The sequence below is a fragment of the Talpa occidentalis genome, unplaced genomic scaffold (assembly GCF_014898055.3).
Source record: "Talpa occidentalis isolate TD23 unplaced genomic scaffold, MPIMG_talOcc4v2.1 talOcc4.8, whole genome shotgun sequence".
NCBI classification, from domain to species: Eukaryota; Metazoa; Chordata; class Mammalia; order Eulipotyphla; family Talpidae; genus Talpa; species Talpa occidentalis.
The window spans coordinates 75,707,822-75,724,835 of NW_023605194.1; the positions used below are offsets into that span (position 1 = coordinate 75,707,822).

Genomic DNA, 17,014 nt, shown 5'->3' on the forward strand with positions numbered 1-17,014 from the left:
CTGGAATGCCAGGACCCATAGAGGTAACCCCACCTAGAAATAATGCTGTCTATTGCTTATTTTTATAAGTTTCAGTTGACACAATTTTTTACTTTTAGAATTAGTTTCTTTGTGGCTACTTGGTTCTAATATCTGCCTATTTTGTTTCATAATCTTTTATTCTAGCTTTAGTGATAGAGATAAATAAAATTCCTTTATCTTCTTTAAGGTTCTTAAATATACTCATTCAAAGCCCTGTTTTGATTGCTCAATTGTTACTTTTACTCAGGAGTGAATTCTTCTATTTGTTGAACTTGTTGGCTATCTTTGATCATAGTCTTTGACTTTGTGGTTAGCAAGCACACTTGAGGTAGTTCCTCTGTCTTTCCTTCAAATATTAGTGTTTTATTAAATATCTGGTTACTAATAGTTTAGTCAAGTTGATACATTAAAATTAGCCATTACTCCAATAACAAGACTTCTTATAGAATTACAGTAATCAGATACTGTGCTATTGGCAAAAGTATAGACACATATTTCAATGAAACAGAAGAAAATATGCAGAAACAATCTCACACAGGAGTGGCCAGTTGATTTTTTACAAAGATGCGGAGCAATTCAATGGGGAAAAGATTTTTCTCATTAACAAAGGTGTCAGGACAACTGAACATGAAAAAAAAAAATGAATCTTGATCTAAACCTCATACCTTATATAAAAGTTAACTCAAAAAATATTATAAAATATAAAATGTAAAGCTCTTAAAATATTTAGGAGAAACCCTTCGATATCTGGGGTAAATAGTTCTTAAACATAACATCAAAACCTTCATCCATAAAACAAGAAAACTGATAAATTGGTCTTTATCAAAATGAAACTTTCAGTCTGCAAAAGACACTGTTTAAAAGAATGAAAACCAACTATCTATTGAGAGAAAATATTAACAATTCATATAGCTAACAAAGGGCTTGAACAAAGTCCTTTGAGTAGCAATTATTTAGGCGTCTCCATGCCTGTGAAGAACTCTCAAGACTTTAACAGAAAAACTACAAAGAACCCAATCTTTAAAAGGCGGAAGGGTTGGGGCCTCTCTGGTGGGGTGCAAGGGGTTAAGATGCAACCAGGGCTGTCTGCAGCCACTGCAGCACGAGTTCGATCCCCGGCCAGGGAGCTACCCACATGGCGCAGCAGACCTCTCCTGTCTTGCCCGCTGTTCTCCTCAGCAGTGTACTTCGGTCCATCTGCCTGTTCTGTTCCCCACTCTGTCTCTGGTGAATCCTCTCACCCCCACACCTCTGGCCTATAACCCAGTTCTTGTATGCATGAATAAATAAATCTAGGAAAAAAAAAAAGAGGGAAGCGTTAAACTGACACTTCAACAAAAAAGGGTCCACAGAAAGCAGATAAGCACATGAAAACATGTTCAAAGGATGTCAGTAAAGATATATAAATTAAAATCAAGACGAAATACAGTTATACAACTACTAAAATGACTAAAATAAAAAGTACTTGTAATACCAAGTGCTGACAAGGATGCAGAGCAACTAGAACTTTCATGCATTGCTAGTTGAGATGCAAAATGACACAAAATTTAGCAGTTTCTCAAAAACATATGTGTACTTTTATTATCCAAAAGTCATACCCATGGACCAAAATCTATTTTTATACAAAAGTCTATAGGTGAATGTTTCTTGGACCTCTATTTGTAACTGCCAAAACCATTAATAATCCAAATGACCTTTATAAGTGATTAGATAAACAAACTTTAATAATAGAGTTTAATATTAAGTTTAATATTACTCAGTGATAAAAAGCAATTTTCTTCTCAATCTCAAAGACATTTTGCTAAATGAAAGGAGTCAGTCTTAAAAGGTTACATACTATGATTCCATTTTTATGGAATTCTAAAAGAAAACCAAGCTACAATAATGAAGAACAGATAATAGATTGCCAGAGGCTAGGAGTGGGGAGAGGGTGTGATACCAGGAAAGCACCAAGGAGTTTTGGGAGGGTAATGGGACTGTTCTGTATATTGATTGTGGTGACCATTTCACAAACCTATGCCTGTGTTAACACTCACATAACTACATACCCATAAAGCCCATGTTTTCATATGATCATTTAAAATTTATCATTAAAATATGACTGTCAGAAGAACAAAAAGGAGCAAACTGAACCTGTGAACAATATCCTGAATGAACTCCATTCCTTGACCTATTTGAAGACTACACTCTCATCTCCATGTCTGTGAGATCTCAGGTGCCAGGAACTACAACTCCCAGCATCCCATGAACCTGACTTCCTGAATGAAGGACTGCTGGGAACTAGGAGCAGAGTTTAGTGGCTCACTCTCTTGCTTTTCAGTTCTCACTTGCTCTGGAAAGAGACACATAGGAGATGTGGCAAGACATAAAAAGACACTTGGGAGAGATATTTGGAAGGGACATCTGGATGAGAGACACCTGTGGAGGCTGCCCCTGGTCCTTGGCAGAGAAAATAGCAGCTGTTTTCTTGATGTGCTATATTTTAAATTTTAAGTATCTCCTGGCCCAGCTCTCTGGGACCTGCCTAACCCCCTTCTTGTGGTTCTTTGTCAGAAGGTCCCTTAGACTTGTGGCAAGCTTTCAGGGCTTAGCAGCCCCTTCTCGAGCCAAGCCTACTTGGCAGGACATTTGCCCACAAGGGAATTGGTAAAATTTGGAGTTTTATTGGGAAAATACTATTTGAAATCCTTTTTGTCTCTTTCTATGCACAGCAAGTCTATTAAAAACCTATAACATTAAGATTATACTTCCTTTGCCTTTGTGCACATGGATGTCTGAATCCTTCTTAGGATGTGCACCCATTAATAGTTTGGGGTCCTTGGGTAACTTTAGTTATGTGCTAACATGACAACACGAAAAAAAAACAGAAAAGGACTAAAAATCCATAACTAAGTTCCTACACTTGTTACAGTATATGTATCAAGGCAGTGTAGCATTAAGACTCAAAACAGGGAAACCTCCCTGGTGGCCTAGGGGTTAAGTCTCAGTGCTGTCACCACTATGGCCTAAGATCAATCCCCGGCCAGGGAGCTACCAACATGGAGCAGCAGACCTCTCTTATCTCATCCTCTGTTCCCCTCAGTAGTATATTTCAGTAGTTCCACCTGTTCTGCTACCAACTCTGTCTCTGGTGAATTTTTTCACACCCCGTACCTCTGGCCTACACCCCAGTTCTTCTATGCAAAAATAAATAACCTTTTTTTTTTTTTTTAAAAAGAGGGCTCAAAACACATTACATTGATTAAGTATACTGATCAGGCTAGCAGTGTCATGCTGCTCCATGCTGTCATTCAGAGATCCAGGTTCTTTTTTTATCAGCAAGAGGATAATATTAACCTCAACACTGAAAGGTGATCATGGCCATGTCTGTGATGGGAGCTCAGAGTATAAAATGTAGGATGGAAGTTTTCATGAGGTCAAAAACCAAAGGTGGAGGCAGAAAGGATTATTGGTTGTTACAGAAAGCCAATCCAACCCAACCCCAAGCAGAAAATTCCAGAGTAATTCCATCAAAAAACTATATAAGGTTACCCCTTGCTCTAGCAAAAGACAACTCTCTAAGACTGCTGCCCACCTGTGTCTATGCAGACATCTTTTTCATCATAAATTTGCCATGAGCCACTGAATAGAGACACTGCTGAATTCATTCTCAGAGGGACCCAAGAACCCCACATACCAAACCCCAACATCAGCAACCAGACCACAGGAAGGGGGAAAGAGGAGAAGTGGTGAGTAAGAAGTTTCTCTTAAATCCATGAGTCACAAGGCTTATTATTGCCTTCTGGCTCACTAAGAAGAACTTAGTCAAGTAACTTCAAGAGAAGGTAAAAAAATACATAGTCTCCAGCTAACTAAAGTTCTGTGATGATTAAAGAAAAGAAAAATGAATTGGGAGGACAATCAACACATTGTTAACATCCAACTCTAACCATCTAAATAGACACACCCATTATTTCTCTCCCACTTCACACTCATTTATTCAGTTCAAAAAAGATAATTCAAGGTCCCACCCAGTTACTGTAACTAATTCAAAGCTCAAAATGTCCAGATGACGGTCAGTACTGTTTGCCATGTCACGAGATGGCTTCTTAGAGTTCAATTTTAGCAGGCAGGCTAAAGGGTACTGAACAGGGTGGTCCCCAGGAAAAGGGGAAGTTCTGGGTTCCCTGCTCCACCCAAGGAGGGTGGAGCTGAGCAGGGAGGAGAAGAAGCTGGAGAGGAGACTGAGGAAGGAAGGAAGCAGGATGGGGAGCCAGAAGGAGACCTGGAGGACGCACGTGGAGCAGAGAGACATGTGAAGAAACTGTCCTTGACTTTTGGCCCTGGACTGGTTGAAACAGACATGGGTGGAAGACCCACAGGGAGGTTAACAATGGCAGCTTTTATCTTGATTTTTGATTTTACTCTTTTCCCCCCAAACTTGTCTGGCTATTTCTGACTCTTTTCTGTGGGTCCCCATTAAAAGTTGCTTTGGACTTGTGGCAGGCTTTCAGGCCTTGCTCTAGGCCAATCCCGTTTGGCTGGACTTTTACCCACGAGGGGACAGGTAACTTTGGATGCTTGATTTAGAAACTTTGTCTTTTCTGTATTGTTCACTAATTGTACTAAATTTCCTTTCCATTAAAGGTGTTATGTATTTTGTCTTGATGCGGTGTATGGCAGAAACTATTTAGAGCAGGCAGGTTTGGGGGTTCTGGGGTGCCCCTCTCCCTGACCTGTAACAGTACTGTTACAGGGCAGCCCCGATATAAAATGGGTTGCCTGACTGTGGGTCCTCACTCGCGCACTTAAAAGGGACTTATCAATACTCCACTGCAGGCACACACAAAAGGTTAATAAAAGATTTATTTACAAGGGAAGGGGAAATGAGGAAATGTACAACTCAGGGATAAAAGAGGGAGATAAAGTCTTAAATGAGTCCTACCAGTACTGCCAACATGGAATCCCAAATGGCATGCTGAGAGTTGGCGGCGAGCCAAGAGCTGTGAAGCCAAGAGGAGAGAGACCCCAAGGCCCACGTGTCTGGTTTTTTTTTTTTTAAAAAAGATTTATTTATTTATACAAGAACCAGGGCACAGGCCAGATGTGTGGGAGGATGAGATGATTCACCAGAGACAGAGCAGGGAACAGAACAGGCAGACTGACTGAAACACACTGCTGAGGGGAGCAGCGGGCGAGACAAGAGAGGTCTGCCCCACCATGTGGGATTCTCCCCAGCCGGCCAGGATCGGACCCGCGCCACGGAGGCTGCGGACAGCTTCACAGTGCAGCGCTCAACCACATGCGCCACCAAGGAGGCCCATGTCTGGTTTTTATACCAAACCTGGCTGCTTTACTCCACCCTCAGGTCCCAGCAACCTTCCCTTTGGTGGTGATGGGATTTGTCTTTCCCAATGTCCTGATGGCTTTGGTCTGGAGTGGGGGTGGAGTCCACAAAGCCTGTATGGAATTAACTCTGGACATCCTTTCCCCCTAACAGTACCACAAGGCCCCCAAACTTGCATGCTCTAAAAAGGTTCTGCCATCAACCACGCAAAGACAAAGCATACTCTTAGTGCAAAAGAACTTTAATAGGAAAGAACTTTAATAGATTAGTGTGCATAGTGAGGAAAAAAGAAAGGGGATCTAGCTTTCCAATTAAACACCCAAAGTTACCCATCCCCTAGTGGGTAAACCCAAACAGACTTGGGCCAAAGCAGGGCCACTGAGGCCCAAAAGCTTACCACAAGTCTAAGGCACCTTCTGGCAGGGAACCATAGACAAGGGACAGAAGGGCCCAGGCAAGTCTGAGACAAAAGGCGCAAAATCCAAGTACAAATCAAGGTAACAGCTGCCATTACCAGCCTCCCCACAAGTTTCTCCCCCATTTCTCTTCCAAGTGTCTCTGTGTGTTTCTCCTCCTAATCCCCCAAATCCCTACGGCAAGCAGGTGGGCCTTCTTTTTCTCATGTCTCTGTTCCACCTGCCTCCTCCAAGCTTTCTCTCTAAGACTCTTCCAGAGTCTTCAACTTCTCCACTCAGTTCCACCCTTCATTAGGTGAGCAGGGAACACAGAGCCTCCCCTTTCTATGGAGATTACATTCTGTTACAAAAGAAGATGACAAGATAAAGAGAAGGGAGATTTTTGAGGAAAAAGGATAGCTGTCTGAGATAAGTGGGAATTGGAAATTGCCAGGGAAACTGAAAACAATACATTTGTAGAGCTAGGCTTATCACTTCCCCAAGCCTTATAAGAAATTTCCACACTTGCTAAATTCTGTTGTCTGAATGACTCTTCTGGGGGAACTTCTGAGCAACTTGACCTCTGTGGTCATAAAGTCAGACTTCAGTCCACTGGTCTCATTATGATTCAAGATGTTCAATCGATGTTAAAAAAGGTTGGATGTGGTTGAGGGGCGGAGCAACATGGCGGCAAGGAGACACTGCGAGTAAGATCTCCCATTAAAAAAAGTTAATAGGGAGGAAAAGCGGCAGGTCCCAGTGAGAACCGGGACACGGAAGATAAACGGGTGACGCCAGCAAACTGCCCGAAGAAGAAAGTGGCCATAAAAGAGGACCAGAAGGGAGGGAAGCGCAGAACCCTGCTCCCCTCCCCCGCCCCCAGAGGCGGCACTCTCCGACCAGCAGAGAGGAGGAAAACAACAAACCAAAACGGCCAACAAGAACAAAGGACGCAGCAAGCGGGACTGGGAGTGGAAAGGAACTATTGCAGCCACCACACCCCGTGAACGGGAGCTGTGGAGAATCCTGCAGGATCCGCCGCGGAGGTGAGCGAACGGCTCCGGGCGCCATTGAAGAGAGACCCCGCCCCCGGGGAGGAGACCAGCACCAGCTCGCAGCCCCGGCCGCCCGGTAAGCTTGCGGGAAAAGGGGCGCGCTGGAAAAGCAGGCGCGGAGCGCGGTCAGGATTGCGCGGAAAAGCGGCGCGCTGGAAAACCAAGGGCGGATCGGAATCGGGATCGCGCGCGGAAAAGCAGTGCAGTTGAAAAGCAAACGCGGATCCAGATCGCAGCTGCCCAGGTCCCTGCGCCTGCGACCTAGGCTTGCGGGGAGACGCGCGGAGGCCCTCACTGAGTGAGCAGGCCCAGGCGCCCAGGCACGGGAGCGGGATTCAAAAGGCGCCATTCCCGCGCCACTGAACTGGGCTACAGCCTGAGTCCTGGAACTGAGGGCTTTGGAACTGACAACCGGGGCATGAAATTAGGGGCGTGGGTTCCCCACGATGGTGGGGCACAAGGCAGACACAGCACCCCAAAGCCGTTGAGGTTTACCCTACCATTCCCGCTCTATTCCCTGTCCCACGGGGTGGAAAATCAGCTCCCCAAGGGCTCCAGGAGAGATCTCTGGCGCCACCTAGCGACTTGAAGCCAGCAGAGGCGCCTAGAGGAGCCAGTGGCCAGCTGGGGAGTTAGCCCACGCCGGGCCCCTTCCGACCAGTAGTCTGAGCCCACAGGGGGAGCGAGCACCCACAGCCGGGGCAGACCAGGCACGCAGAAGAGTGTGCCTGAGACCAGACATGCAGGGAGTGTGTCCCACATCACCATCTTAGAACAGGGACATTTCTTCAGTAAAGACTACCTGCAGAAGGCTTCCTCAGGAGCCAGAGGTGAGCAGGGGAAGTTCGCCCACGCCAGACCCCCTCTGGCCTGCAGTCCAAGCCCAGAGGGGGAGCAGGAACCCACCGCCGGGGCAGACCAGCCGCACAGGGGAGTGGGTCCCCACATCGGCATTTTAGAACAGGGACCTTTCTCCAGTAAAGACTGCTTGAAACTGACAGATGACTCCTGGAGGAACCAGAGGAGAGCAGAGAAGCTCACCCAAGATGCCGGCCAGTCCCAACTACACAGTGTCCCAACGCATACGGCAAATTAGAAAACAGACAGTAGGGAGGAGAAGAACCACACGCAACCTAGCAACTCCCCAGGGAAAAAGCACACCACAAAAATAAAACCAGCCCCCAGATTGCAACGACAGTAACTTGGAAGAACTTTTGAGCCTTCCAGAAAGAGAATTTAAAATTGACGTGATTAAAAAACTGACAGAAGTCATAAAGGAAAACAATGATAAGGGAAAAATAATCAACGATCAGAAGAATGCAATTGAGTCCCTAGAGAGGGAAAACAATGGTCAGAAGAATGAAATTGAGTCCCTAAAGAGGGAAGTAAAAGAAATGCAGGAGATCAAAGAATTAATGGAAGAACTAAAGAATTCTGGGAAAAGCAATGAAAGCAGAATAGATGAAATGGAAGAACGAATAAGTACTCTTGAAGACACAGAAATAAAAAGAACCAAAACAGAAAAGGAAAGAGAAGTACGAAGGAAAAAGAACAAAGAAAGACTTCGGGAACTATCTGACTCCATGAGGAAAGGAAATATAAGAGTTATAGGAATACCAGAAGGAGAGGAGAGAGATGTAGGAACAGAGAAAATATTCAAAGAGATAATTGAAGAGAACTTCCCAAATGTGAAGAAGGAGCTGAAAATTGATATACAAGAAGCAAGAAGAACACCAAACTTCCACGACGAAAGGAAAAATACAGCAAAACACATAATAGTAAAGCTCCCAAGAATCCAGGACAAGGAAAAAATAATGAAGCTGGCAAGAGGGAAGAAACAGATAACATTCAAAGGAAAGCCAATCAGGCTGACATCAGACTTCTCCGAAGAAACACTACGGGCAAGGAGAGAGTGGAGGGACATAGTCAACAGACTCCAAGAAAACAGATGCCAACCAAGAATTCTCTATCCCGCAAAGCTCTCCTTCCTCTTTGAAGAAAGAATATGGACCTTCCCAGACAAACAGAAACTCCGGAATTTCATTGCAACTAAACCCCCACTCCAAAAAATACTACAAGGAGTCCTAAAGCCAGAACCTCAGAGGGACGAATAACAATGAAAGAAGGCCAAAAAAAAAAAAGTTATTAAAGGAATAAATAAATAAAATCAAAGGAAAGACAAACACAATGGCAAATACAGATGCTAACATATCAATATTAACTCTAAATGTAAATGGACTAAACTCTTCAATAAAAAGACACAGAGTTGCAGCCTGGATTAAGAAATAAAACCCAACCTTTTGCTGTCTCCAGGAAACACATTTAGCTACAAAAGATAAAAATAGGCTCAAAGTTAAAGGATGGAAAACAATCCTACAAGCAAATGGACCAAAAAAGAAAGCAGGAACAGCTATACTTATATCAGATAAAACAGATTTCAAACTCAAAAAGATAAAAAGAGACCCCAATGGTCACTACATTATGATCAAGGGGACAATACTTCAAGAAGAAATAACACTCATTAACATATACTCACCAAACGAAGGAGCACCAAAATATATCAGACAACTGTTGTCCTCTCTGAAAACAGACATCAGAGAAAACACATACGTAGTGGGAGACTTCAACACACCACTATCAACAATGGATAGATCAACAAGACAAAAAATAAGTAAAGAAACCAGAGCTCTAAATAAGGACCTAGAGCAATTGGGCTTAACAGACATCTATAGAACACTAAACCCCAAAAAAACGGAGTACACATTTTTCTCAAGCGCACACGGATCATTCTCCAGGATCGATCACATACTGGGGCACAAGACAAACATCAACAGATACACCAAGATTGAAATCATATCAACCATCTTTTCTGACCATGAAGGCATCAAACTAGAAATAAACCATAAAAAGAAGGCAAGGAACTTTCCTACCTCATGGAGATTAAAAACCACACTACTGGAAGACCACTGGACTAATGAGGAGATCAAAGAAGAAATTAAAAATTCTTTGAATTGAACGACAAGGAGGACACCAATATCCTAAATGTATGGGATGCAGCAAAAGCAGTAATAAGAGGAAAATATATAGCAATAGAAGCTCACATCAAGAAACAAGAAAGAACTCAAAGAAACAACCTAATCTCGAAGCTCAAAGATCTAGAAAAAGAACAACAAAAAAACCCCAAAACCAGTAGAAGAAAAGAAATAATAAAAACAAAAGCAGAAATAAATGAAATTGAAACTAAAAAAAAACAATCCAAAAGATCAATGAAACCAAGAGCTGGTTCTTTGAACAAATCAATAAAATAGACAAACCCTAGCCAGGCTCACAAAGGAAAAAAGGGAGAAAGCACAAATAAACAGGATCATCAATGAATGAAAGAGGAGAAATCACAACGGACACAGCAGAAATCAAAAGAATAATCAGTAACTACTATGAACAGTTACATGGAAACAAGTTTAACAATCTAGAGGAGATGGACAAATTCCTACAACTCTACAATCACTCAAAGCTAGATAAAGAAGAAATAGAACACCTAAACAGACCAATTACAAGCAGCGAAATTGAAATGGTAATCAAAAACCTCCCCAAAAACAAAAGCCCAGGACCTGATGGATTTACAAATGAATTCTACCAAACATTCAGAGACGAATTAGTGCCTATCCTTCACAAACTCTTCCAAAAAATTGAGAAGGAAGGGACAATACCAAACACGTTCTATGAAGCCAACATTACACTAATACCAAAACCAAACAAGGACAACACAAAAAAGGAAAACTACAGGCCAATCTCCCTAATGAACACTGATGCAAAAATCCTCAATAAAATTTTAGCTATCAGAATCCAACAATGTATCCATAAGATAATTCACCACGACCAAGTAGGATTCATTCCAGGGACACAAGGATGGTTTAACATCCGAAAATCAATCAACGTTATCCAACACATCAACAAAAAGAAATATAAAAACCATATGATAATATCAATAGATGCTGAGAAAGCTTTCGACAAAGTACAACACCCATTCATGATAAAAGCCCTTGAAATTCTTGGGATACAAGGAACATACCTCAACATCATAAAGGCCATCTATGACAAGCCAACAGCCAGTATCATTCTCAATGGTGAAAAGCTGAAAGCAATTCCATTAAGATCTGGAACAAGACAAGGATGTCCACTCTCACCACTGCTTTTCAATATAATACTGGAAGTCCTAGCCAGAGCAATAAGACAAGAGAAAGACATCCAAGGAATCCAAATAGGAAAAGAAGAAGTCAAACTATCACTATTTGCAGATGATATGATAATATACATAGAGAACCCCAAAAAGTCCACAGAAAAACTAATTCAACTCATCAATCAGTTCAGTAAAGTGGCAGGATACAAAATCAACACGCAAAAGTCAGTAGCCTTCCTATACACAAACAATAAATCTGAAGAAGAAGAAATCAAAAAAACCATCCCTTTTTTTATTGAAACAAAAAAAATCAAATATTTGGGAATAAATCTAACAAAAAGGTAAAGGACCTATACAAAGAAAACTATAAAACACTGTTAAAAGAAATAGAAGAAGACACAAAGAAATGGAAAGACATCCCCTGCTCATGGATTGGAAGAATAAACATTATTAAAATGGCCATCCTTCCAAAAGCAATATACAGATTCAATGCTATTCCAATCAAAATTTCAATGTCATTCTTCAAAGAAATAGAACAATTATTGATGAAATTCATATGGAATCACAAAAAACCCCGAATAGCCAAAGCTCTCCTGAAAAAAAAAGAAGGGAATGGAGGCATCACACTCCCAGACTTCAAACTCTACTACAAAGCCATAATCATCAAAACTGCATGGTATTGGAACAAGAACAGACATACAGACCAATGGAATCGAATAGAAAATCCAGAAATAAACCCACAGATTTATGGTCAACTAATCTTTGACAAAGGAGCAAAGACTATGCATTGGAGCAAAGAAAGTTTGTTCAATAAATGGTGCTGGGAAAACTGGGTCACTACATGCAAAAGAATGAAGCTTGACCACTACCTCACACCACACACAAAAATCAACTCAAAATGGATTAAAGAACTAGACATAAGACCTGAAACCATAAAATATATAGAAGGAAATATAGGCGAAACACTACGTGATTTGCACATCAAAGACATCTTTACAGACACATCACCCAAAGCAGTGATAGTGAAGGCGAAGATAAACAGCTGGGACTACATCAAATTAAAGAGCTTCTGCACAGCAAAAGAGACAATAACAAAAACAAAGAGAAACCCCACCAACTGGGAGAACATTTTTGCACCCAACACTAATGATAAAGGACTGATCACAAAAATCTGCAAAGAGCTGATGAGACTCAACAACAACAAAGAAAAGAATCCAGTCAAAAAATGGGCAGAAGAGCTAAAAAGAAACTTCTCTGAAGAGGAAATGCAAATGGCCAACAGGCATATGAAAAAATGTTCAACATCACTTGTCATCAGGGAAATGCAAATCAAAACTACCATGAGATACCATCTTACACCAGTGAGAATGGCACATATTAAAAAAACTAGCAACAACAAATGTTGGCGAGGGTGTGGAGAAAAAGGAACTCTTCTGCACTGTTGGTGGGAGTGCAAACTGGTCCAACCACTGTGGAGAGCTGTGTGGAGATTTCTGGACCTACTAAACATAGAGCTTCCATATGATCCAGCAATTCCACTCCTAGGTATTTACCCAAAGAACACAGAAACATCAATTCCAAAGAACACCTGCACCCCTATGTTTATAGCAGCACTGTTTACAATAGCTAAGCTTTGGAAACAACCCAAATGCCCAAAAATAGATGACTGGATCAAGAAGATGTGGTACATATATACCATGGAATATTACTCAGCATTCAAAAAAGATAAACACATGCAATTTGCAGCAACATGGATGGCACTGGAAGGGATCATGCTCAGCGAAATAAGCCAAAAGAAAAAGAAAAATACCGGATGGTCTCACTCATAGCAGGAATCTAGAAAACTTAAATAAGGGACCAGGAAAACGAATAACTATAAGAAAGTGAAAATCAAAATCAACAAAAAACTACGAACCAGAGACACTTTTAGGGGGGCGGGGGTGGGAGGGGAGGGATTGGGGTCAGAATGGGGGGGCTGCAATTGTATGGGGAATATAAAAATAAAATTTATTATTAAAAAAAAAAAAAAAGGTTGGATGTAACCATTAGGATTTTGAATTGTTTTTACTCTTTTCTTGTAACTGACTCAACATTTTACCATATTTCTGATAGGTAAAATACCAATAACTGTTTTTATTTGGAGATAAATGAAGCACATCTACGTCCATAGTCAAGGGCTAGGTCAAAATCCAGGAAACTGATAGCAAAACTTCCTCCCCTGGGGATTCAAGGAGCTGGTGGTTGGGGTGAGTCTGGAGTGGTAAACAGGCCTCATTCAGGGAGAACAATGGTTGTCAAGGAGGTTGTCACCTGAAAGCAGTGAACAAGTTTGTCTTGCCTCAGAGGATGCATATTCTGATCCCATACCCTCCCCACCAAACATTTTTTTTTTTTGACTTTCAGGAAAATTATGAACATTCAAGAGTGTGAAGTTGTTACTGTGCAACCAGAAAAATAATTAAAGGTCTCAGATGGAACTACACCTCCAGTCAAGGTGAGGAGATATATGTTAGATACGTAGGTATGATAGAAATATATATGTGAGAAAGAAATATATGTATATTGTCTCCCAAAACTCCTGGGGCAATGGAAGGCTCATGTCAGAAAGGCAGATTATCTCTGAATCTCTCTGACTTGATTCCATTCATAGCCTACTTTAGATCCTTAATAAGTACCCATGTTAGCAGTGTTCTCTAGAGAAACAAAATTAATAGGATATGTAGACATATATAGGAAGGAATTTATTTTGTGGGATTAAAACATTTTATTATAAGGCCTCCCCTGGTGGCACAGCAGTTGAGTGCTGGGCTGCGAAGCTGCCCCCGCAGCCTCTGCAGCGCTGGTTCAATCCCAGGCCACCGGCAAGGGTCCCACATGGCATGCAGACCTCTCCTGCTGCTCCCCTCAGCAGTATATTTGTCAGTCTGCCTGTTCTGCTCCCCGCTCTGGCTCTGGTGAATTCTCTCACCCTCCCGTGCTTCTGATTGTACCCAGTGCTTGTATAAATAAATAAATCTTCAAAACAAACAAACAAACAAACAAACAAACAAACAAAACATGTTATTATAGAGACTCCGAAGTCCCACAATATATAATCCAGCTATCTATAAGCTGGAGAGCCAGGAATGCCCATAGTGTGGTTCCATTACAAAACTGGAGGTCTGAGAACCAGGGGAGCCTATGGTGTGATCCCCATCGTGTTCAAAGGCCTGACAATCAAGAGTGCTGATGTCTGTGGCAGAAGACCGATGTCCCAGCTCAACAGAGGGCAGATCAGCATAAGCATGTGCAAGAAGAATAAGAGAGAGAATATTTGAAGAAATATTGGCTAGAGTCTCCCCAAATTTAATGAAATACATGAATACAAACATGCAAGAAGTGCAACAAATTCCAAATTCCAAAGAAATCCACACCAAGACACATTGTAGTCAAATTTCCAAAAGCCGAAACAGAGAACCTTGAAAGCAGCAAGACAGAATCAAATCATCACGTACAAGTGACAGCCTTAATAAGATAACAATAGATTTCCCATCAAAATCTGAAATGGGGTCAGTACCCTTAGGACACCTGTCACATGTTGACTGAGGCTGTCTATTTGAGCCATTTGTGCTAATGTCCTGAGTACTTGCCTTTCAAGTGATAGTGCCATGAATCGACTTCCAGCTCACAAGTTGAACAGATCACAGCAGTTACTATTGTGACTGGGAGGGCTGCAATTGGTTATGCATGTTACAAAAGATTTTATGGTAAAGATCATCGCAACAAATCCATGACCAACTTTCACATTCAGAAAGAAACCCCCAAGACAGTACATGATTTTCACGTGGAGGATTTGGGAAATGAAGCTGTGTGCTGCTGCTTGTGGGAGGTCCAAAAGTTCCTATTCTGTGCTGGCTCTGATATAAAACACAGTAAAGAGTGGGGATAACGTGGAACCTCTGACATTAAGAAAAAAAATACTTAAATGGACAGTCTTGAAGCCGCAAACCAATTGCCTTGATGTTACTTGACTGTTTAATTAGCATGACCACCACTCACTTCCCCTGGGTCTTAGATGTAGTATCTTGCAAAAGGCAGCATTCATATTTATGACTTATTGAGCAACTGGGGTGCACATTGTTTAAATAAAAAGAACAACTTAAAACCAACCTCATATCCTATGGGTTATTTTGGTCTTCTAAGGTTCCATTTATTTACAATAAGATAATAACATTAGACTGTAGTTGTATGTTGAAATAACACATTAAATCTAGATTTTTCTTAAAAAACTAAAAATGAAAATATTATATTACCCAGCATTTCCACTTTTGGGCATCTATCAAAACTATGAAACCATCAATACAAAAACCCATATATTCCAAGATGTTCATAGCAGCATTATTTGCAATAACTAGGATTTGGAAGCAGCCTAAATGCCCATCAGTAGATGATTGGATCAAGAAGATATGGTCTATCCACACTATGGATTACTACTCAGCCACAATGAAAGATTAAATGAAGCCATTTTCAATAAAATGGAGGGAATTTGAGAGAATTGTGCAGTAAATAAATGCAGAACGATGATAACAAATACTGGCCATTTACACAGCAGATGATTTGATACAGTAAAATACTTACAAAAACTAGTGAGTATCAGTAAACTCTGTGAGGGTTCTGAGGTTAAGGGGGGGGGAGGGAAAAGGACAAGAAGATACAAGGACTGGTGTGTGAATGGGAGAGAAGAATAGCACAAAGAAATATTCTAATTTGCTTGTGAATCCTTTTTTGAATCACTTAGAGTTCATTCAAACACATGCATTTCCTGGACCAACCTGGGCTTAAGTAATCTCTTGAGTGGTAAATGACCCAGATCCTTGAGAACTTGCTATATTTCAAAATAATGTTTACCTAAGGATTAAAGAAAATATCTACTTGTAGAAGTCCTTAGAAAGTTTTGAATTAGTGTTTATTGTTTGGGTAAATACCCAGAAGTGGGATTACTGGATCATGTGGTAGTTTTATTTTTAATTTTTTGAGGCCCCTCCATACTGTTTTCTATAGTGGTTGCACCAATTTACATCCCCTCCCCCGCCCCCTGCCAAGAGTGCAGGAGGATTCCTTTTTCTCCATGTCCTGGCCAACACTTACTATTTGCTGACGTTTTGATAATAACCATCCTAACCAGTGTGAGGTGAAATCCCATTGCGGTTTTGACTTATATTTCCCTAATCAGCGATATAGGTCATCTGTATATCTTCTTTGGTGAAATGCCTATTTAGAGTCTCTACCCATTTTTTCAATCAAGTTATATGATTTTTTATTGTTAAGTTGTATGAATTCTTCATATATTTTGGATATTAACCCCCTCTCTGAAATGAGTTTTGTAAATAGCTTCTCCCATTCAGCAGACTGCTTTTCTTTTGGACAATGGTTTCTTTCATTAGGCAGATTTTTTAGTTTGATGTTGCCCCCCCCTCAATTTTTAAAAATATTTTTTTTTGCTTCTTGTGTTATTGGAGACAAATCACAGAAACAGTACAAAGCTCGATGTCAAAGAATGTATTATGTTTTCTTCTGTGCCTCTTATGATTTTTGTACATATTCAAATCTCTAATCCATTTGGTTTAAATTTTGCATATGGTATACAATAGTGGTGTGATTTCATTCTTTAGCATATGGCTGTCTAGTTTTCCCAGTACGATTTATCAAAGTGACTTTCCTTTATCTATTATTTGTTCTTGCCTCCTTTGTCATAAATTAGTTTATGATTTAGCAGTTGTGCTCTTTTTCTGTGTGGTTTTATTTCTTGGTTCTCAATTCTATTCCATTCTTTGTGTGCCATATTAATTCCAATGCTATGTTTTGATTACTGTAGCTTTGCATTATAATTTGAAATCAGAAAACATGATATTTCCATTATTGTTTCTGCTATTTGAGGTCTTTTAGGTTTTTTGTTCTATTTCTGTGAAGAATATCATTGGGATCTTAATAGGGATTGTGTTGAATATATAGCTTTAGGTAAAATGGACATTTTGACAATGTTGAGTCTTCTAATAAATGA

General features: G+C 40.9%; 1 protein-coding gene across 7 annotated transcripts in view; it reads left to right on the plus strand.

Annotated features, from left to right (window-relative positions):
* The window catches only part of LOC119234304 (alpha-1,6-mannosyl-glycoprotein 4-beta-N-acetylglucosaminyltransferase-like), a 26,915-nt gene continuing 9,901 nt past the window's right edge, over nucleotides 1-17,014 (plus strand). For 5 of the 7 annotated variants that reach the window (XR_008550085.1, XR_005122580.2, XR_008550084.1 and 2 more), the window contains exon 1: nucleotides 13,288-13,468. The gene's annotated coding sequence lies outside the window, so the exon portion shown is untranslated. Of the gene's footprint in view, nucleotides 24-6,425; nucleotides 6,874-13,287; nucleotides 13,469-17,014 lie in introns of those variants that run through there. The other 2 variants (XM_054690545.1, XM_037497160.2) reach the window with 2 other exon arrangements.